We start from the raw sequence: 22,060 nt of genomic DNA on the forward strand, positions 1-22,060 counted from the left end.
AAATTCCAAATAAAACCACAGCTTGAAGTTGTGTTCTTGTGATCCTGTTGCCATCGGAGGGAAACTTAAATAGAAACTCAATGAAGTGTCGAGTGACAGTTTTAACACTTTCCCATAGTATCGCTCAGAAAAAGGGCAGCTGCTGTTTGAAATGCAGAAAGAAAGCAGTTATCGCTGTGGAAAAGGAGGATAGAATGATTTTGAGTTAACAACTAAACAGGATGCATGAGAGAGTTTGGCTTTTGTTCAAAACAAAACAGAAGGGGCACTTGAATATTTAAAGAATAGGGAGTTGTGATTTACCTCAGTCTAATCGAAAAATTGGAATACTTGAACATGGAGTGGAGCAATTGTCAAAGGTCACTGGATGCTCAAATCTGGTGTGGATGGAGAGAAATGATTGGAAAGGATGCAGAAAAGATTTACAAGGATGTTACTGGGACTGGGGCGTTTGTGTTATAAGAGCGGCTGAGACCTTTTTCACTGGAGCATAGGGGTTTGAGGAGTGGCCTTATAGAGGTTTAATAAAATCATGACAAGCACAGATAAGGTGAATAGCAAAGGTCTTTAATCTAGGGTAGGGGAGTTCAAAACTAGAGGGCATAATTTTAAGGTGAGAGGGGAAAAGATTCAAAAGAGACCTAAGGGGCAACTTTTCCCACACAGAGGGCAGACTGTATATGAAATGAGCTCCATGAAATGAGGAAGTGGTAGATGTCAGTATAGTTACAACATTTAATATAATTTGGACAGATACATGAATAGGAAAGCTTCAGAGGAATACAGGCCAAACACTGGCAAATGGACCAGTTTGGTTTGGGAAACTTGATCGGCATGAACTAGTTGGACTGAAGGATCTGTTTCCAAGCTGCATGACTCCACTCTCTGCTAAAAATCTGGGCGAGACGTGGGCCAGCTGCTATAATATTAGCTGTCTGTCAAAAGTGTGATATTGAATAAGAGACATAATCTAGTTGTGAAAGTTAGTTAAACTACTAAGGATCTTCTCTTTAATTTGATATATTGGTTACTTGTTTGGTCTACGTTGCTTTTAGTTTAATTAAGAAATGATATTTTTTGTTGCTTCGTTCTGCCATTCACTGGGAAATTATTCAATTTTTTGATTCTTTCTGGGAATCATAACCAGTATTGGCTAGCTTCCAGATCTTTTTATAGGGAGTTAAGAACTGGGAACAAAGTTTCTACCATTGCCTTTCGTTTTCATCATAACTTAAGACCATCTTAGTGTCCTGTGAAGTCTTTATTTCTTGTTCCACTGGTATTTTTAGATTTAATTCCTTTTTCTCTGTTATATCACACACATCTTCCTCTCCATTCAAACCTTATTTTCTCGAACTAGATTCTCCACTCAATTCCTTTGTTGTGAAATTTTCCATGTTGTTTTACTTTTATCATATTTCTTTAAAAATGCTCTTTTATTATCTTTAACCCCTCTTCACACCCTTTCTAACATTGGACAATTACTTAACTTAATTTGTCATTCTGAGAGTATTATAGAGTAACTCCAGTTTACTTTTTAAACCCTTTTTTTCAGTTTGAATTACAGTAAGTGAAAGCTAATCAATAGAAAGGATGACATAATTCGGGTAGAGATGAGGAATTATAACAAGGCATAAAATCACTTGTGGGAGTAGGGTACAGAGGAGCTGATTACTATTTAAATGGAGAAAGACTGCAGAAAGGTGGAGCACAGAAATACTTAGGATCCTTGTGCATGAATCACAAAATGTTAGCAGCCAGCTTCAGTGGGTAACACAGAAAGCAAATGGATTGTTGAATTTTATTACAAAAGGAATAAAAATAGGGAAGTCTTGCTAAAAGTACACAAGACCACACAAGACAGACTATACCTTTACCTTGGCCCCTTTATCTAAGGAATGATATACAAGCACTGGAAACAGAGAGAAGATTTATGAGGTTGATCCTGGGTGTAGAGGGATTTTTCTGACGGGATCAGTTGGGGCCTGTACTCAATAGAGTTTTAAAGAATGGAAGGAGACCTTATTGAAATATGAGAGATTCTCGGGGATTTTGAAAGGGTAGATGTGAAGAGAATCAAAGAGCAGAGGCATAATTTCAGAGTAAGGGGCACCCATTTAACACAGAGGTCAGGAGGAACTTTTTCTCTTAGATGGTAGTAAATTTGTGGAATTCTCTTTGTGATAGAGCAGTTGAGGGTTGAATATGAAGGATACTCAAGGTTGAGACAGGTTTTTAACGAGTAAGGGAATCAAGGTTTATGGGAAAAAGGTAGGATTAGAGGATTATCAGATCAGCCATGGTGGAATAAACTTGATAGGAAAAATGGCCTAATTCTGCTCTTGTCTTATGCATGGAGCATAATGGAAGAAATAATAGGAGCTCATCAGAAGATAAAATGCTAGTAAGCTGTGAATGGGCCGGAAGGACAAATTTCATGTGGAGTGAGACACAGCCGAATGTGTATAAGGATAGGGGAATTTGGAGGCAGAGTGGGAATTCAGTGCAGAGGGAAGAGGTGCTTTTTCATTCATGGAGGTTATTTAAAAAAGTGTCCAGAACAGAGGATAGTGTGAAAGGGTAAAGTACTAACTTCAGGCATAGCAGGTGAGAGGACAGTGATCAGAAGGGAGACAGTCAATATAGGATTGCGGGTGTTGCACTTAATGCACACAGTATGCAAAACAAAGTAAATGCTTGTATAGACTGAAATAGTGCATACAATGTTGTGGGTATCAAAGACACTTGGCTGCAAGGGGATTAGAGGCGAGAGTGTGGTGCTGGAAAAGCACAGCAGGTCAGGCAGCATCCGAAGAGCAGGAGAATCAACGTTTCGGGAAGAGCTTATGCCCAAAACGTCAATTGTCCCACTCCTCGGATACTGCTTGAGCTGCTGTGCTTTTCCAGCACCACACTCTCGACTCTGATCTCCAGCATCTGCAGTCCTAATTTTTTTCCTGCAAGGGGATCAGGGCTAGAATCAAAATATCCAAAATAGGTGTCCTATCGAAAGGACAGGCAGATGGGCAGAGGGCGTGGGGTTGCCTTGTTAGCAAGAAAAGAAATTAAATTAAGAGCAACAAGTGATGTAGAGTCAGAAGGCATAGAATCTATGTGGGTAAAGTCGAGGAACCCCAAAGGGGAAAAGACCGTGATGGGAGTTACGTACTGGACTCCTAGCAGAAGTCAGGAGGTGGGGAATAAAATAAATCAGGAGATAGAAAATACATGTAAGGACAGCACCATTACTTCAATATGCAGGTGGACTGGGAAAATAGGTGGATAGCAGATCCCAAGAAAAGGAATTTGTGGAATACCTATGCGCTAGATTTTTGGAGTTTGTGGCAGAGTCCACTAGGGCACAAGAAATTCTGGATACAGTGATGCGTAATGAGGCAGACATGATTAGAGAGCTTAAGGAGAAGGTGCAGTGACCATAATATGATAGAATTCACCCTGCAGTTTGAGGGGGAGAAGATAGTATTACAATTGAGTAAAGGCAACTACAAAGACATGAGGGAGGAGCTGGTTAGAACTGATTGGAAGGAAAGCCTAGCAGAAATTCCTCCCAAGAAAGAAGAAACATACTAACAGGAGGGTGAGGCTTGGAAAGCTTTTGAGAACAGCAGAGAATAATTAAAAAAGCAATGGGGGGGAGAAAATGAAATATGAGGGTAAACTAGCTCGTGATATAACAAAAATTTGCAAGTGTGATTTTAACTATATAAAAATTTAAGAGTGGGCATTGGACTGCTGAGAAATGAGGCTGGTGCAGTAGTAATGGGGAACAAAAAATGGTGGAGGAACCGAATAGGTATTTTACATAAGCCTGCATGGTGGGAGGTGCCAGTAGCATACCAGAAATTCAAGAGTGTCTCAAGGGGCAGAGGCAAGTATAATGGCTGAAGGTGGTGCTAAGTAAACTGAAACGTCTGTAGATAAACAAATCATCCAGACCAGATGGACTACACTCCATGGTTCTGATGATGATTGAGAGGTATTGGTAATGATCTTTCAAGAATCACTGGAGTTAGGAAGGGACTTAGAGGACTGGAAAATGGTTAATGTATCCGTCCTGTTTAAGAAGAGAAGGAGACAGAAAACAGGAAATTATAAGCTAGTTAGCTTGACTTTGGTCATTGGTAAGATTCTAGCGTTCATAATTAGGGATGCGCTTGCGCAGTAGTTGGAGGTGCATGGTTAATATGGCTGAGTCAGCACGGCTTCATCAATGGGTGGTCATGCTTGACCAATCTGTTAGAAATCTTTGAGGTAAGGCAAAGTTAGACAAAGTTAGCCAGTGGACATGATCTATTTTGATTTCCATAAAGACTTCGAAAACGTGTTGCACAGGAGGCTGCTGAATAAGATAAGAAACCTAGGAGAGTGGGCAAAGTAGTAGAAGATGGAATACAACTTAGAGTACTAGGTTATGCATTTTGATTGGAAGAATAGAGGTAGAAACTATTTTTTTAAATAGGGAAAGACTTCTGAAATCTGAAGCACAAAGGGACTTAGGAGTCTTCGTTCAGGATTCTCTTAAAATTAACGTGCAGGTTCAACTGGTGTTTAGGAAGGCAAAAGTAATGTTAGCATTCACTTCAAGAGGGCTAGAATATAAAAGCAGAGATGTACTCCTGAGGCAGTATAAAGCTCTGGTCAGACCACATTTGGAACACTGAGAACACGTAAGAATGAATGTGTTGGCCTTGGAGGAATCATAAGGAGGTTTACAAGAATGATTCAGGGAATGAAGGTTTGTCATATGAGCACTTCAGGACAGTATTTTGAGGGGGGATCTGATAGAAACTTACAGAATACTGAGAGGTCTGAGTAGATGTGAAGGTGTTTTCACTTGGAGAAACTAGGATTGAGAGCACAGTCTCAGAGTGAAGGGACAATGCTTTAGTACTGAGATGAGGAGGAATTTCTTCAGCCAGAGGGTGCTGAATCTGTAGAACTCATTGGTTTCCACAGCGTTCTGAGGCAATTATTGAGTATATTTAAGACATAGAGGAGAAAGTGAGGACTGCAGATGCTGGAGATCAGAGCTGAAAATGTGTTGCTGGAAAAGCACAGCAGGTCAGGCAGCATCCAAGGAGCAGGAGAATTGACGTTTCGGGCATGAAGGACTCATGCCCGAAACGTCAATTCTCCTGCTGCTTGGATGCTGCCTTACCTGCTGTGCTTTTCCAGCAACACATTTTCAGCTCTATATTTAAGACATAGACAGGTTCCTTATTAGTTACAGATGATGGAAATGTGTTGCTGGAAAAGTGCAGCTAGTTACAAGAAGGCGGCAGACAAATGGGGTTGAGAAATATTTCAGCCACCATGGAATGGTGGAACAGACTCCATGCGCCAAATGGCCTAATTCCGCTCTTATATTTTATTGGCTTATGGTGTGGTGATAATATTTTGGAATCTACATACAGACTAGAAAAATCAAATTAGTCAAAGTAGCCAGGAAAGAACAGCAATCATAATATGTTTGGAATTTTATATTCCATTTGATGGTGAGGGGAGTGGGTCTGAGGCAAGTATTTTAAAATTAAATATGGGAAGCTGACAGCACGAAAACAGAACTAGCCAAATTGAACTAGTAAATTAGGTTAAGGAATAGGCCAAAGAGATGCAGTGGAAGATACTTAAGGGGACACTTCAGAATACACAAAATAGATACATTCCAACATGAAAGGAGAATTTCAAGGGAAGGAACACCATCCATAGTTAATTACTAATGTTAAAGATCATATCAAACCTGTAGAAAAAGCATATAATTGCAGAAATTTGCACAAGATGCTAGAAGCTTGAATATAATATATAAAACTGCAAAGAATGACGCAAAGATTCAATCAGTTATAAATTAGAGTCTGAGAGAAAACTGGCTAGAAACATACGAAATAGGGAGGAGTTCCTGGAGATGTTTAAAAAAGAAATGAGATGGCAATGATATTGGTCCTTTCGAAAGTCAGATGGAAGAATAACAAAAAAAAGAGATTTCAGATTAATTGAACAGATATTTTGTATCAGTCTTCATTAGAGGAGACAAGTAATATCCCAGAAGTAGCTGTCAGTCAGAAAATGGAATTGAAGGAGGAAGTGAAGTAAATTAGAAATGCCAAGGAAGTGGTACTGAGCAAATCGTTGGAGCTGGAGGTTAATAAGTTTCTGGATCCTAATGGACACCTTGAAAGGGTGTTAAAAGAAATCGCTAGTGGGGAAGCTGGTGTGTTGGTTTTCATTTCTCAAAAATCCAATGATTTGGGAAAGTTTCACTGAATGGAAAACCACAAATGTAATTTCTTTATTCAAAAAAACTGCATAAAGCAGGATATTACATGTAAATTAGCTTAATATCTGTTAGAGTAAAAATGTTAGAAGTCGTTAAAGACATTGTAGCAGATCACTACGGAAAAAAATCAAGATAATTAGGAAGCCTTTTTGAAAGAAAAGTCATATTTAACTCACTTATTGGAGTTCTTTGAGGAAGTAATGTGCTGTGCATAAATACAAACCTGTGGTGTACTGAACTTGGATTTCCAGAAAACTTTTGATGTTACTGTGGAAAATAAGAGCGCATGTTCTAGAGGGAATGTATTGGAATAGATAGGTTGGCTAGCTAACAGGAAACAGACAATAGTCATAAATGGGTCATTTTCTGGTTGGCAAAGAGAATGAGCGGTGTGCCATTAAGATAGTTAATAAAGTATGTGGTGAAGAAAACATAAGAAGGCTACAAAAAGATATAGATAGGTTAGGTGAATGGGCAACATTCTGGCATATAGAGTCGAATATGTGAAAATGTGAAATGGTCTCTTTTGCCATGAAGAATAAAAAATCTTTATCTAAATGGTGAGAGACCATAAAGCTATGAGATACATAGGATTCAGTATAACCTAATGAATGTATATCATATGATTAGTAGGCAGATGCAGTAATCAGATAACCTAACGGAATCTCATCACTTATTGCAAGGGAGATTGAATACAAAAGTAGGGAGTTTATGTGTCAGTTATACAAGGTATTGGTGAGATTACATCTGCAGTACTATGTATAGTATTAGTCTCCTTATTTAAGGAAGGAAACAAATACATAAGTAAATCTCAGAAAAATGTTGCTAGACTAATGCCTGGAATTGATGGAATGCCTTGTGAGTAAAGACTGACCAGGCTCAGGTTGTATTTGTTAGAGGTTACAAGAATAAGTGTGTTGACTTGATTGAACATATAAACATCTTGAGGAACCTTGACATGATATGTGCAGAAAGGATATTTCTTCATGTGGGAAAATCTAAAACAGTGGATCACTATTTAAAAATAAGGGGTCACTTGTTTAAGACAGAGATAAGCATTTCTTTTCCCCTTCTTAGAGACAGTTGAGTCTTTGGATCTCGCTTCCTGAAAAGATAGGGAAAGCAGAGTCTTTGATTATCTTTAAGGCAGAGGTGGATTGAATCATAGTATGCAAGTGGGTGAAAGGTTGCCAGGGGTAGGTGGTAATATAGTGCAATTAGATGTGTCATGATATTACTGAATAATAGACAAGGTTTGAAGGGAGAGTGGTCTACTTCTGCTTTTCATTTGTATGCTCCATACCTTTAATTGATCAATTTCTTATAACACTTTAAAATTACATTTAGAATTAAAGCTCTATATCTTGACTTAATTAAGATACTGTACAACTCAACTTAATTGTCTTTCAGATCACCTCAAGTTACAATCAAGGTCATTCTACCCTTTCAGACGATTTACTGTGATTTGTAAACAAGCATGACTAATTATACTCATTAGATATTAGACTGAAAACATTATTCACAAATTTACAATTGAAGAATATCTTTATTGCATCGTTTTTATTACTTTATTTAGTATAGTATGCTAATTTCTTGATAGTGCGCTTCGTCACAAGGCTGAGTTATAAAAAAGTGGTTGCTCTCTAGGGTTTTCCTTTTTACAAGTTAATGGTGACATTGCCACTTGCAACTTAATGTCTGGAAATCAACCAATCAAAATTCTCAAGGACAAATTCTAACCTCTCTCTTCAACCCCTTGCAACAGCAATTTATCATTCAGCACAGGTTAGCAATTTTGCTTAGTCTCTGTGGTGTTAGATGCAAAATGTAATATTTCTTGATTCAATCATGCATTTGAAAAAGAAATTTTAAATAGAACAATAAAAAAGCGATCAAAAACTACAGCCTGTTCATGAAATCAGCTAACGATATTCAGAAGCAATGTTTAACATCTTTTTCCAATAGAATGACTTGTACAGTATCTGATCAAAACAAAGCCATTGCTGAAATCATTATATTTTTGGGAAAAATACTGAATAAGTGTTGAGTTATGTTTCTTATCTAGTCCATGAAGCACAAACTAAATGCTACTGTTTGTCTGATTGAAATGAGTCTCTTAGGATCTACCATTTGCTTCTGCGTAATGTGAACAATTACATTCATTTATAAAATTCTTTAAAGCAAATCAGGATGCTAAATTTCTGACATCATAGTTTTATTTCACATTTATTCCACATTGTGAATTTGAGACGGTAGAAATGCAGAAATTAAGACTGTTTCTTGTGACAGAGTCATGACAGGAATATATCAAAGGCTGCCTTCTTTTTTTATATTTGCAAATTGAATGAGATCATGATAGGCTAGGAACATTTCCAATTCAAAGAAGCACCCGTAATATAATAAACACAGTAAATTATTCAATGCCTTGATATAAGTATAAGTCCTTTTAGCGAGTTTTGAGAAGCTTTGTTGCTCAGGTTGAGGTTCTGGATGTAGGTTTGCTCGCTGAGCTGGAAGATTCATTTCCAGACGTTTCGCCACCCTACTAGGTAACATATTCAGTGGGCATCCAGGTGAAGCACTGCTGATGATTCTTGCTTTTTATTTATATGTTTGGGTTTAGAGCCATAGAGACGTACAGCATGGAAACAGACTCTTCGGTCCAACTTGTCCACGCCGACCAGATATCCCAACTCAATCTAGTCCCAACTGCCAGCACCCGGCACATATCCCTCCAAACCCTTCCTATTCATGCACCCATCCAAATGCCTCTTAAATGTTGCAATTGTACCAGCCTCCACAACATCCTCTGGCAGCTCATTCCATACACGTACTACCCTCTGTGTGAAAAAGTTGCCCCTTAGGTCTCTTTAAGATCTTTCCCCTCTCACCCTAAACCTATGCTCTCTAGTTCTGGACTCCCTGATCCCAGGGAAAAGACTTTGCCTATTTATCCTATCCATGCCCCTCATAATTTTGTAAACCTCTATAAGGTCACCCCTCAGCCTCTGACACTCCTGGGAAAACAGCCCCAGCCTGTTCAGCCTCTCCTTATAGCACAAATCCTCCAACCTTGGCAATATCCTTGTAAATCTTTTCTGAACCCTTTCAAGTTTCACAACATCTTTCCGATAGGAAGGTCAGAATTGCACGCAATATTGCAACAGTGGCCTAACCAATGTCCTGTACAGCCGCAACATGACCTCCCAAATCCTGTACTCAATACTCTGACCAATAAAGGAAAGCATACCAAACACCTTCTTCACTATCCTATCTACCTGCAACTTTACTTTCAAGAAGCTATGAACCTGCACTCCAAGGTCTCTTTGTTCAGCAACACTCCCTAGGACCTTACCATTAAGTCCTGCTAAGATTTGCTTTCCCAAAATGCAGCACCTCGCATTTATCTGAATTAAAATCCATCTGCCCGTTGGCCCATCTGGTCCAGATCCTGTTGTAATCTGAGGTAACCCTCTTCGCTGTCCACTACACCTCCAATTTTGGTGTCATCTGCAAACTTACTAACTGTACCTCTTATGCTCGCATCCAAATCATTTATGTAAATGACAAAAAGTAGAGGACCCAGCACCGATCCTTGTGGCACTCCACTGGTCACAGGCCTGCAGTCTGAAAAACAACCCTCCACCACCACCCTCTGTCTTCTACCGTTGAGCCAGTTCTGTATCCAAATGGCTAGTTCTCCCTTCTTTGGGTTGATGTCATTTCCTGTGGCGATGTCATTTCCTGTTCTTTTTCTCAGGGGGTGGTGGATGGGGTCTAACTCGATGTGTTTGTTCAAAGAGTTCCGGTTGGAATGCCATGCTTCTGGGAATTCTTGTGCGTCTCTCTATTAGAAGACACAAAGACACATACACCAAACACCACTAACTTCATCATAAAGGACAATATCTTCAAACTAGTGGACCTATGCCTTATCAAACACTTTACCTTCAACAACAAAATCTACAGACAAACCAACGGAACACCCATGGGATCTCCGATATCAGGGTTCTTAGCAGAGACAGTAATGCAGAGACCAGAACAATCAGCTCTGCCAACCATCCAACCCAAATTTTGGGTCCGCTAGGTGGATGACACGTTTGTCATCACTAAACGAAACAAATTAGGGGAAACCTTCAAGACCATCAATAATACCCTTACTGTCATAAAATTCACCAAAGAGGAGGAAAACAACAACAAACTGCCATTCCTAGTGTCACAGACGATTCAAACCAGCATCTACAGGAAAACAACACATATGGACCAAATATTAAAATACAGAAGCAATCATCCCAACATTCACAAACGAAGCTGCTTCAGAACATTATTTCAATGAGCCAACACACACTGCAGCACTGAGGGACTACGCAGAGCAGAGGAAAATCACCTATACCAAGTATTCAAAAAGAATGGGTAGCCAATGAACACAGTCTGCCAATTTCTCAGCAACAAACACAAACAAGCAGACAAAACATGTCCAGAAACCCTAGCCACTCTCCCCTACATCAAATACATCTCAGAAATGACTGTCAGACCCCTTGCCATCATGGTAGCCCACAAACCCACCAACACACTAAAACAGCAGCTTCCCTTAATTTGGGAATATGCTGCTGCTGGTATTTAAGAAAGAAAATTCTACAGTCCAGCATAACCTTCCCCACGGAAATCTGTGTAATATTCTTTATACAATGTTAATGATAATGTATAAGATGAATAACTCTGACATCTACAGTTATCAAGACTACATTTTATCAAGACTGACAAGAGAGGAATGGAATATAGATAAATGCCAGGTGCTGCATTTTGGGAAATCAAATCTTAGCAGGGCTTATACACTTAATGGTAAGGTCCTTGGGAGTGTTGCTGAACAAAGAGACCTTGGAGTGCAGGTTCATAGCTTCTTGAAAGTAAAGTCGCAGGTAGGAAGGATAGTGAAAAAGGCATTTGGTATGCTTTCCTTTATTAGTTAGAGTATTGAGTACAGGGGTTGGAAGGTCATGTTGCAGCTATACAGGGCATTGGTTAGGCCACTTTTGGAATATTGTATGCAATTCTGGTCTCCTTCATATCAGAAGGATGTTGTGAAACTTGAAAGGGTTCAGAAAAGATTTACAAGGATGTTGCCAGGGTTGGAGGATTTGTGCTATAGGGAGAGGTTGAATAGGCTAGGGCTGTTTTCCTTGGAGTGTCAGAGGCTGAGGGGTAACATTATTGAGATTTATAAAATCATGAGGGCCATGATAGGAGAAATGGACACATCTTTTCCCTGGAGTGGGGGAGTTCAGTACTAGATGGCCTGCGTTTAGAATGAGAGGGGAAAGATATAAGAGAGACCTAAGAGGCAACCTTTTCTCGCAGAGGATGATTCGTGTATGGAATGACCTGCCAGAGGAAGTGGTGGAGGCTGGTACAATTGCAACATTTAATAGGCATTTGGATGGGTATCTACCCCATTTACTGCGGCTCCACACGAAGGCCACCTTAGAGTCATAGAGATGTACAGCATGGAAACAGACCCTTTGGTCCAAACCGTCAATGCCGACCAGATATCCCAATCCAATCTAGTTCCACCTGCCAGTACCCGGCCCATATCCCTCCAAACCCTTCCTATTCATGCACCCATCCAAATGCCTCTTAAATGTTGCAATTATAACAGCCTCAACCACATCCTCTGGCAGCTCATTCCATACATATACTACCCTCTGCGTGAAGTTGCCCCTTAGGTCTCTTTTATATCTTTCCCCTCTCACCCTAAACCTATTCTCTCCCTAGTTACCCTTTTATCCATAATGTATTTGTAAAAACCCTTTGGATTCTCCTTAATTCTATTTGCTAAAGCTATCTCATGTCCCCTTTTTTGCCCTCCTGATTTCCCTCTTAAGTATACTCCTACTGCCTTTATACTCTTCTAAGGATTCCCTCTATCTTTCTTGTCTATACTTTACATAAGCTTCCTTCTTTTTCTTAACCAAACCCTCAATTTCTTTAGTCATCCAGCATTCCCTATACCTACCATCCTTTTCTTTCACCCGAACAGGAATATACTTTCTCTGGATTCTCGTTATCTCATTCCTGAAAGCTTCCCATTTTCCAGCTGTCCCTTTACCTGCGTACATCTGCCCCTAATCAGCTTTCGAAAGTTCTTGCCTAATACCGTCAACATTGGCCTTTCTCCAATTTAGAACTTCAACTTTTAGATCTGGTCTATCCTTTTCCATCAGTATTTTAAATCTAATGGAATTAAGGTCGCTGGCCCCAAAGTACTCCCCCACTGACACCTCAGTCACCTGCCCTGCCTTATTTCCCAAGAATAGGTCAAATTTTGCACCTTCTCCAGTAGGTACATCCACATACTGAATCAGAAAATTGTCTTGTAAACACCTAACAAATTCCTCTCCATCTGAACCCTTAACACTATGACAGTCCCACTCTATGTTTGGAAAGTTAAAATTCCTACCATAACCGACCTATTATTCTTACAGATAGCTGAGATCTCCTTGCAAGTTTATTTCTCAATTTCCCTCTGACTATTAGGGGTTCTATAATATAATCCCAATAAGCAATAAACATATCGAGTTAGACTCCATCTACCACCCCCGAGAAAAAGAACAGGAAATGATATTGCCACAGGAAATGACATCATCAACCTAAAGAAACCCAAACATATAAATAGAAAGCAGGAATCATCAGCAGTGCTTTGCCCGGATGCCCACTGAAGATGTTACCTTGTAGGGTGACGAAATGTCTGGAAATTAACCTTCCAGCTCAGCGAGCAAACCTACATCTATAAGTCCTTGTAATTCTTGCAGAAATGTGACTTTTTTGGCTGCAAAACCCTGATCAAAATTTAAAATCTTCTACATAGTGCATCAAACATTAAATAAAAGGGGAATAATTTAAACTAAGTAGCCTGAGGTTGTGAAAAACTGACTGTTTCTATTTCCTTCTGGTAATAAGTAGCCGGGCATATCAACCAAAGACTGAAAAAGAATTCAGGATTTTTAAAGTAATTCAAAATAAGATATTGAAAGTCTAGGGTCTTGCTTTAGATATTCACACAGGTACAGCAGTATTAATTCCTTACATAAGGAGTTAAATATGTCAATTTTAAAGGTGTACCTATAATGCCTATTCTTTAGTTACAAATAGCATAACCTAGAGGGTAACAATAATATCCCTTTGTAATTGTAACTGGATTTGTGACTTTTTTGTATACTTAATCTTTTTGACAAAATTGTTAGGATGAAGTAAAATCGTTGTTATTTTACACCAAGTATAGAGTTATTACAGCTAAACACACAGTTTAATCTATATTTGTCTTTATATAACAACGTAGGAAATGAACACACTATGCTACCCCAATTAATTGTTTTTTTATTTAAGCATATTGGATAGAATTTTAGGCCCTGAACAACTTAGGCAATGGTGACAGTTGGGAAAATATGATTGGAATGAAAATAATTAGTTACTTGCCATTCTGATAAAAACGTGTGATTTTGAAAATGAGATTTTAACAGCTAGATTAGAATCTCACTAGTAAGCGGCAAGGGGTCTATTTGTGTGTGTGTAAACATTTCATTGTTAACACAGAAATATAGAAAGCAGGAGTATGCTATTCAGCCTTTAAACGTGTTGCTCTCTTCACCATTATCCTGATTGATCCTCTGTCTCAATGCCAATATTCTCATTTCCTCCACCCACCTCTTGATGTCTTCAAAATCTAAAAAAGTTTTTACCTTTTTCGCAACCAGGGAAAACACCCTCCCTGAATCTAGTCTATTCAGCCCTATTAGAATTTTATGTTTCAATCAGATCTCCTCTCATATTTCTAAACTCTAGCAAAAAAAATTCCAGTCAAAAGAATTTCTCATCAAAGGAAGTCCTGCCAACCCTGGTATCAGCCTAGTAAACATCTGTTGCACTCCCTTTTTGGCAAGTATATCCTTTCTTCAGTAAGGAGATTTGAGTGTGCATTATAGTGGACAAGGACATCCAGATCCCTTTCTACATCCACACTTCCCAAGATATCACAACGTAAACAATACTTCTCCTTTTTGTTCCTCGCACCAAACTTAAGCTGCGCTGTACTGTATCTGTCATGTGTGTGCCCACTCATGCAAACTGTCTAAATTATCTTGAAGCTTCCTTGTACTCTCCTCACAACCTCACCCAATTTTCTGTCATTCGCAAACTTGGAAATGTTGCATTTGATCCCTCATCCAGATCATGTATACATCTGGAACAGCAGGAGCTCAAGCACGGACTCTTGCAGTATCCTACTAGTTACTGCTTGCCACTTGGAAGAACTTGGAAAAAAGACCCATTTATTCCTACTGTTTCCTGTCTGTCAAGCAAATTCTCAATCGAGGTCAATATACTAGTGCCTTAATTTGGCCCACTAAATTCTTGAGGTGCCTTCTGAAAATCCAAATACACTACATCCATTGGTTCTCCACTAGATCTCCTTGCTCCATCCTCAAAAATTTCCAATCAATTTGTTTAGCATGATTTGCCTTTCATAAACCCACGCTGGCTTTATTCAATCCTGTACTCTTTTTAATGTATTGTTATCAAATCTTCTACAATAAACTTGCGCATTTTCCCTACTCCTCGTGTCAGATTATCTTGTCTGTAAATCTTTCTCTCCCTCCCTTTAGAAATAGCAGGAATAAATTTGCCACCCTCCAATGTGTAGCAACTGCTCCAAAAACAATAGAATTTTGGAAGGTGTCCACCATTGCCTCTAATATTTCCATGGCCACTTCTTTTAGTACTCTGGTATGGAAATTATCAGGCCCTGGTGATATATGCCCACTTTTGCGGTAGACAGAACTAAAGCATGTGTTCAACTCTTTTTTTTATTACCCATTATAATTTCCCTGGCTTCTGACTGAAAGAGCTGAAAAATGTGTTGCTGAAAAAGTGCAGCAGGTCAGACAGCATCCAAGGAGCAGGAGAATCGACGTCAGAAGGGCTTATGCCTGAAACGTTGATTCTCCTGCTCCTTGGATGCTGCCTGACCTGTTGTGCTTTTCCAGCAACACATTTTTCAGCTCTGATCTCCAGCATCTGCAGTCCTCACTTTCTCCTTTTGACTGAAAGAGACAAACATTTGTCTTCAATCAGAGTTCATGTTGCGGGTCTGCTGACCCTTCCTCAGAACACCAGACCTAAAAACTTTAACTCTAATTTCTCTTCTCAGATGATGCCAGACCTGCTGAGCTTTTCCAGCAACTTCTGTTTTTGTTTCTGATTTATGGCATTCGCTGTTCTTTCAATTCTTATTTGTCTTTAGTGGTCTTTTTCTCTTCACATGTTTTTAGAAACTTTTACAATGACTTTCTATGTTTCCTGCGATCTTATTCATACTCTATTTTCCACCGCAATCAATATTTTTGTCCTCCCTTGCTGAATTCTATTATGCTCCCAGTCCTCAGGTTTGCTGCTTGTTCTGACAATTTTCTATGTCTCCTCTTTGGATCTAATACTAATCTTAACTCATGGTTGAGCCACATTTCCCTTGTATTTATGGCTAATAGGAATAAATAACTATTATAATTTATGCACATCATCTTTAAATATGAACTATTGCCTGTCCACCATCAACCCCTTTTTAAAGTTGCCCAATCCATTTTTGTCAATTTGTGCCACATAGCCTCAGTTTCCTTTATTTAAATTAAAGGCCCTAATTTCAGATTCAAAAACTTCAATCACCATCTTTATGAAGAATTCTGTCATATTATGGTTGCTCTTCCCAAAAGGGATCCTGCACAAGGTTGTTAATTAATCCTCTCTCATTACACAGTACCAGCCTAGAATAGCTCTTATTATTATGGCTCTTGGGGACAGTAGTTGTGTCCTACCTGCAAGCCAGAAGGCCTGGGTTCAAGTCCCCACCTCCTCCAGAGGTGTTTCATAACATTTGGTCAGGATGGTTAAAAATACCTAGAATTTCCTATTCTCCAGTTAGTTCCTCAACATACTGGACAAAAACCATCATGTACACCTCCAGGAAATTCATAATAGCATTGTTAGTTTGGTTTGTCCAATCTATATGTAAATAAAAGTCATCCATGATTACAGTTGCACCTTTACATCATATATCTCAGATATCCTGTTTAGTGCCTTCCCTTACATCTCCACTACTGTTTGGGAGCTGAAAGACCACACCCCTTTTCTGCCCCTTGGTGTTTCTTATCCACTTTCATACAAATCCCACATCATGAGTTTGACCCAACATTCTGCCTCCCTTCTTGGAGGAATACTCCTTTACTAACAATGCTACTACTACCTTTCCTTTTCTGTCTGCCCTTTTTAAACAGTTAGTTCTCATTCTTGGTAACCCTGAAGCCACATCTCTGTTGCTGCAACTATATTATAATTGTTTATATTTACTTGCAGTGTTAATTCATCTTGTTTTATTGCAAACACTCTTGTGTTAAAACACAATGCCTTTAGACTTGCCTTTTTAACTCTATTAGTTATCTTACCTTTAATTTGCACTGTGGACTCATTGTTTCTCCTCCGTTTTTTTCTGCCTTTCACTTTTGCTTCCTACATTTGTGTCTTTTGTTTATACTCTTGCCTCAACCTCCTCTATCTCCCTGTTCAGGTTTTCAGCCCCAAGTCTTTCTATTTAAACTGGCTCCAACAGCACTATCAAATAAACAAAGACATTGGTCCTGGTCCTGCCGAGATGCAACTTGTCCTGCTTGGTCCCATCTTCCCCCTATATGGTCCCAATGTCCCAGGAATCTGAATTCCTCCGCCTACACCATTTCTCCTGCCATGTGTTCACACGGTATATCCTGTCACTAGCACATGACACTGGTAGCAACCATGAAATTACAGCCTTTGAGATTATTGGGTTCCCCCATTAGCTATGTTTTGTCTAATTTTTCTTGCTAGCCACATGGACATCTGGAGGTCTAAGCATGGCAGTAGCTTCCAGAACTGGACATCATTGCATCCACATACTGACTTGCATACCCAGACAAGTGAAGAAGTGCCCGGAGTGAGTGACTAGAAAGCACAGAGGGCATATAGAACATAGAACAATACAGCACAGAACAGGCCCTTCGGCCCACGATGTTGTGCCGAACATTTGTCCTAGCTTAAGCACCCATCCATGTACCTATCCAATTGCCGCTTAAAGGTCACCAAAGATTCTGACTCTACCACTCCCACAGGCAGCGCATTCCATGCCCCCACCGCTCTCTGGGTAAAGAACCAACCCCTGACATCTCCCCTATACCTTCCACCCTTCACCTTAAATTTTTGTCCCCTTGTAACACTCTGTTGTACCCGGGGAAAAAGTTTCTGACTGTCTACTCTATTTATTCCTCTGATCATCTTATAAACCTCTATCAAGTCACCCCTCATCCTTCGCCGTTCCAATGAGAAAAGGCCTAGCACTCTCAACCTATCCTCGTACGACCTATTCTCCATTCCAGGCAACATCCTGGTAAATCTTCTCTGCACCCTCTTCAAAGCTTCCACATCTTTCCTAAAGTGAGGCGACCAGAACTGCACACAGTACTCCAAATGTGGCCTAACCAAAGTCCTGTACAGTTGCAACATCACTTCACGACTCTTGAATTCAATCCCTCTTCTAATGAACGCTAATACACCATAGGCCTTCTTACAAGCTCTATCCACCTGAGTGGCAACTTTCAAAGACCTATGAACATAGACCCCAAGATCCCTCTGTTCCTCCACCTCACTAAGAACCCTACCGTTAACCCTGTATTCCGCATTCTTATTTGTCTTTCCAAAATGGACAACCTCACACTTGGCAGGGTTGAACTCCATCTGCCACTCCTCAGCCCAGCTCTGCATCATATCCAAGTCCCTTTGCAGCCGACAAGAGCCCTCCTCACTATCCACAACTCCACCAATCTTCGTATCATCTGCAAATTTACTGACCCACCCTTCGACTCCCTCATCCAAGTCATTAATAAAAATTATGAACAGCAGAGGACCCAGAACTGATCCCTGCGGAACTCCACTTGTAACTGGGCTCCAGGCTGAATATTTACCATCTACCACCACTCTCTGACTTCGACCGGTTAGCCAGTTTTCTATCCAATTGGCCAAATTTCCCTCTATCCCATGCCTCCTGACTTTCCGCATAAGCCTACCATGGGGAACCTTATCAAATGCCTTACTAAAATCCATGTATACTACATCCACTGCTCTACCCTCATCCACATGCTTGGTCACCTCCTCAAAGAATTCAATCAGACTTGTAAGGCAAGACCTACCCTTCACAAATCCGTGCTGGCTGTCCCTAATCAAGCAGTGCCTTTCCAGATACTCATAAATCCTATCCCTCAGTACCCTTTCCATTACTTTGCCTACCACCGAAGTAAGACTAACTGGCCTGTAATTCCCGGGGTTATCCCTATTCTCTTTTTTGAACAGGGGCACAACATTCGCCACTCTCCAGTCCCCTGGTACCACTCCCGTTGACAGTGAAGATGAAAAGATCATTGCCAACGGTACTGCAATTTCCTCTCTTGCTTCCCACATAATCCTAGGATATATCCCATCAGGCCCGGGGGACTTGTCTATCTTCAAGTTGATCAAAATGTCCAACACATCTTCCTTCCTAACATGTATCTCCTCGAGCTTACCAGTCCGTTTCACACTCTCCTCTTCAACAATACGGTCCCTCTCATTCGTAAATACTGAAGAAAAGTACTCATTCAAGACCTCTCCTATCTCTTCCGACTCAATACACAGTCTCCCACTACTGTCCTTGATTGGATCTACCCTCGTTCTCGTCATTCTCATGTTTCTCACATACGCATAAAATGCCTTTGGGTTATCCTTGATCCTATCCACCAGAGATTTTTCATGCCCTCTCTTGGCTCTCCTAATCCCTTTTTTCAGGTCCCTTCTGGCTATCCTGTATCCCTCCACTGCTCTGTCTGAACCCTGTTTCCTCAACCTTATGTAAGCCTCCTTCTTCCTCTTTACAAGACATTCAACCTCCCTCGTCAACCAAGGTTCCCTCACACGACCATTTCTTTCCTGCCTGACCGGTACATACATATCAAGGACACGTCGTATCTGTTCCTTGAAAAAGTTCCACATTTCCACAACATCCAGGGCAGGGTCAGTCTTTTGTGGTACTTGGTGAGTGAAAGTGAATGAAGGTAATGCTAGACGCTACAGTGAATGCTGGTAGACCATAAGTCTTGGTAAGAGGTGAGAGATGGCGATTCTTAGCCTTGCATTGCACACAACGTCATTACCTTTCTTGTAGAAATGCTGCTTGTTACTTTGTACTGAAGAAATGAAACTAACCCAGGTGGCTACTTAACACCAGGTCTCCTCTTGCTGTCCTGAGGAAAGACAGCAGCCCTTCTCTTCACCATCCCGACCACAAGATCCTGTTAGCAAACCAGAGTGCTACCTCTCCTATTATGCAACTGCAGAGGGCAATTCCTGGCTTGTGGTGCTTGAACTGGTACCCTGTTGGCTTTGAATATAGCACTGCATGTAATACTACAGATAGTTATTCCTGCCAAAAATCAGGAAATGGTAATATCTTACTTTATTTCTTTTTACAATCATAGAACATGGAACAGTACAGCACAGAACAGGCCCTTCAGCCCACGATGTTGTGCCGATCATTGATCCTCATGTGAGGTAAACCTAATGTATGAACTCTCAAATTTCTGTGACCATATGCATGTCCATCAGTCTCTTAAATATTCCCAATGACTTCGCTTCCACAACTGCTGCTGGCAACGCATTCCATGCTCTCAACTCCCTGCGTAAAGAACCCGCCTCTGACATCCCCTCTATACTTTCCGCCAAACAGCTTAAAACTATGACCCCTCGTGCTAACAATTTCTGCCCTGGGAAAAAGTTTCTGACTATCAACTCTATCTATTCCTCTCATTATCTTGTACACCTCAATTAAGTCCCCTCTCTTCCTTATTTTTTCCAATGAAAAAAGTCTGAGCTCAGTCAACCTCTCCTCATAAGATAAGCCCTCCATTCCAGGCAGCAACCTGGTAAACCTTCTCTGAACCCTCTCCAAAGCATCCACATCTTTCCTATAATAGGGCAACCAGAACTGGACACAGTATTCCAAGTGCAGTCTAACCAAAGTTTTATTGAGCTGCAACAAGATCTCACGGCTCTTATTCTCAATCCCCCTGTTAATGAAAGCCAAAACACCATATGCTTTCTTAACAACCCTGTCCACCTGGGTGGCCATTTTAAGGGATCTATGTACCTGCACACCAAGATCCTGCTGTTCCTCCACAGTGCCAAGAATCCTGTCTTTAATCCTGTACTCAACTTTCAAGTTCGACCTTCCAAAATGCATCACCTCGCATTTATCCAGGCTGAACTCCATCTGCCACCTCTCAGCCCATCTCTGCATCCTGTCAATGTCACACTGCAGCCTACAACAGTCCTCTATACTGTCAACGACACCTCCAACCTTTGTGTTGTCTGCAAACTTGCTGACCCATCCTTCAATCTCCTCATCCAAGTCATTAATAAAAATTACAAAGAGTAGAGGCCCAAGATCAGAGCCCTGTGGAACACCACTCACCACTGACTTCCATGCAGAATATTTTCCTTCCACTACCACTCGCTGTCTTCTGTCGACCAGCCAGTTCTGTATCCAGACAGCTAAATTTCCCTGTATCCCATTCCTCCTGACCTTCTGAACGAGCCTACCATGGGGAACCTTATCAAATGCTTTACTGGAGTCGATATACACAATATTCACCGCTCGACCCTCATCAACTTGTCTAGTAAAATCAGTGCACCCAAAGTCAATTAAAATACATTGACATTAAATTGCAACAAGGTTCTTACATGAGCCACAAAATGCATTACAAACAAGATCAAAGGTGAATAGCATCAGGCTCAGGAGACTACAGCCAGGAGAAATTTGAATTTTGCAATTAAGAAACAGTTGTTCAAATATCGGTATCATTAGATGGATTTGTACACTCACAGCTCATTACTGATATAAAGTATCATCTGATGAGATAGATACACAAAATATTTACACATGCTTAGTTTTTTTTAATTACTTGACAATAATTTAAATCCTTAGTTGAAGCTCAATCACCGACCTCAAAATGTACTTTCCAAACTACAATAACTGGTGTACCAGTTCATACCTAATTAGGAATAAGCTTCCGTTTATTCCCCACAACTTATACATTAGAAACGGAGAGTTGACGAGATGCTTCCAAAATACCTACAAGTAATTGAAGCTTTATGTATAATTACTTTTGTTTGAAAGGGTGGGGTACTATAGGGAAAAATCATCATGACAGTAAAATATGGCAGCCTTACTTTCCTCTAGAAAAGAGAAAGCTGAGAAATGACCTGAAATAAGTTCTTATAATTAAGGGGATAAATAGATGTAGAATAAATATTTCCACTAGTAGGAGACCAAAGATAAAGATAAAATAAAGAGGACTCTTGTGGCACAGTGGTAGTGTCCCTATCTCTTGGCCAGAAGGCCTAGTTTCAAGTTCCAAGTTCCATCTGCTCCAGAGATGTGTCATAACATGTCTCAACAGATCGATTTAAAAAGAAGGGACAATAAATATACGATTTTAGTTAAGGTGAACAGCACAGCTACATTTAACCGAAGTGGTTGAAGGTAAAAGGAATAGAAGTATATGTTGGCAGCATGCGATGAAGTAAGTTGGAGGAATTCAAAACAAAAATTTGAAAAGGCAAATGTTAATGGACGTTGGGAAAGGTAATGGATTCCAATTA

The 22,060-nt window shown here is 40.2% G+C and overlaps 1 protein-coding gene and 1 long non-coding RNA gene across 3 annotated transcripts in view; one reads left to right on the forward strand and one right to left on the reverse strand.

The window, feature by feature from the left end:
• The window catches only part of LOC148150648 (uncharacterized), a 73,270-nt gene that overhangs the window by 50,197 nt on the left and 1,013 nt on the right, over positions 1–22,060 (forward strand). The window contains exon 3 of the long non-coding RNA XR_015754307.1: positions 19,879–19,951. This is a non-coding gene — a long non-coding RNA (uncharacterized LOC148150648). The remainder of the gene's footprint in view (positions 1–19,878; positions 19,952–22,060) is intronic.
• Positions 1–22,060, reverse strand: part of LOC122548411 (prolyl endopeptidase-like) — a 205,495-nt gene that overhangs the window by 40,844 nt on the left and 142,591 nt on the right. The gene's annotated exons all lie outside the window — the stretch shown is intronic.

This window comes from Chiloscyllium plagiosum, unplaced genomic scaffold (assembly GCF_037043375.1).
Source record: "Chiloscyllium plagiosum isolate Xiang-an unplaced genomic scaffold, Cpla_swu_hap1 HiC_scaffold_3, whole genome shotgun sequence".
Classification (NCBI taxonomy): Eukaryota; Metazoa; Chordata; class Chondrichthyes; order Orectolobiformes; family Hemiscylliidae; genus Chiloscyllium; species Chiloscyllium plagiosum.